This window comes from Podarcis muralis, chromosome 15 (assembly GCF_964188315.1).
Source record: "Podarcis muralis chromosome 15, rPodMur119.hap1.1, whole genome shotgun sequence".
Lineage (NCBI taxonomy): Eukaryota > Metazoa > Chordata > Lepidosauria > Squamata > Lacertidae > Podarcis > Podarcis muralis.
Genome location: NC_135669.1, coordinates 36673430 through 36675310, shown reverse-complemented (window position 1 = coordinate 36675310; position 1881 = coordinate 36673430). Strand labels below are relative to the sequence as shown.

Genomic DNA, 1881 nt, shown 5'->3' with positions numbered 1-1881 from the left:
TGCTGACCCCTGATGAAGTTTGCACCTGGTGACTTCAACATCAACCAAGCACTCCTTTTCTCTCATACTCATTGCTCTGTTTACCATCTAACCCAGGGGTAGTCTACCTTTTTATACCTACTGCCCACTAATGCATCTTTCTTGATGGTAAAATTTCCTTACCGCCCACCAGTGCTCGATGGAAGGAGGATTCAGCTTGTGCCATGGAACCCCCTACCGCCCACCTAGGATCCTGAAACACCCACTTGTGGGCGGTAGGGACTGGGTTGACAACCCCTGATCTAACCTGATAAAAAGAGTGCTGGAGAATTCAAAAGTCTGCACATCGCTAGCTGCAGCAAGGGGGAGACCAAGCTGTCCCCATCTATTGGCCAGCAAAGCAGCAGTTTTTCCGGTGTTTGCTTTCCTCTGCCCTCCCCATACCTTTTTCCTTTTGTATCTTGTTCTGTACAGTGCTTTTAAAATAGTAAAAGGTAAAGGTACCCCTGCCCGTACGGGCCAGTCTTGCCAGACTCTAGGGTTGTGCGCCCATCTCACTCAAGAGGCCGGGAGCCAGCGCTGTCCGCAGACACTTCCGGGTCACATGGCCAGCGTGACAAGCTGCATCTGGCGAGCCAGCGCAGCACACGGAACGCCGTTTACCTTCCCGCCAGTAAGCGGTCCCTATTTATCTACTTGCACCCGGGGGTGCTTTCGAACTGCTAGGTTGGCAGGCGCTGGGACCGAGCAACGGGAGCGCACCCCGCCGCGGGGGATTCGAACCGCCGACCTTACGATCGGCAAGCCCTAGGCGCTGAGGCTTTAACCCACAGCGCCATCTGCGTCCCTGCTTTTAAAATGCTAGGTGCTTAATAAGTATGATAGATAGATAGATAGATAGATAGGCAGGCCAATGCCCCGATCAGCAGTCTGACTACCATGTTCTGCACCAGCTGGAATGATTGCTGGGAGGAGCGAAGGGAGAAGAAATGCAGTGGCGCATCTTCAGCAGAGCAACCAGACGCCTTCATGTGCCCCAGCTGCAACAAAACATGTCTCTCCTGTATCTACAGCCACAGCTGGCGCTGCAACCTTCCAGCAGTTTGACTTCACCCCCAAAGGTGCACTCCTCCATTGTCTCCCGAGACAGACGGGTGCCAGCAACAACAAGGAGCTTCTGAACCAGGCCCAAGGGCAGCCCCACGTAGAGTGCATGGCAGTAATCCAGCTTCCAGGTTACCAACTCATGGACTACAGGAACAGCCGTGTTGGTGAACCAGACCAAGCTGGCCAAATGCACGCCAAGGCTGGATCTAAACATGTCAAAGAAGCGATTCAGTTAAACACGTAAACTCATACAGGGAAATCTGGTAGGGAAAGACGGGACTCCACAGCGCCATCTGGTGTCACAGTGTAATATCGCATATAAATGCTTTTTCTTTACCAATCTAGCTGAGTCCCCAGGCTCAGATCCGCATGATGGTGAAGATTTAGGAATGGGAGCTCCAACCTCAGAAAGAACCTGCTTCAGATAGCACCCATCACTAGGGACGTTCAATTGAAGAGGGCATTTGTGCCCTCTTTGTGGGCTTCCCAGGTTAGCTCAGTCGGTAGAGCATGAGACTTTTAATCTCAGAGTCGTGGGTTCGAGTCCCACATTGGGCAAGTTTCCTGCATTGCAGGGGGCTGGACTAGATGAACTTCACGGTCCCTTTTCAACTCTACAATTCTGTGATTCATTTGGGATGCTGGATGAGTGAGACTTTTGATCCGATCAAGCAGGGCTCTTCTTATAACGACAAGGAAGGAATGCCGGTTCTTTTCCAATGGGTAGGGAAAGTGGGGAGGGAATAAAAAAACCCCTAGAGATTTAGCAGAAAAGGGAATATGATTTCCAAAGGC

At 51.5% G+C, this 1881-nt stretch overlaps 1 non-coding gene across 1 annotated transcript; it reads left to right on the top strand.

Annotated features, from left to right (window-relative positions):
* The first annotated feature begins 1570 nt into the window (after positions 1-1570).
* On the top strand, positions 1571-1644 carry TRNAK-UUU (transfer RNA lysine (anticodon UUU)). Its single transcript has one exon. It is a non-coding gene; the product is annotated as a tRNA-Lys (tRNA).
* The last annotated feature ends 237 nt before the right edge of the window (positions 1645-1881 follow it).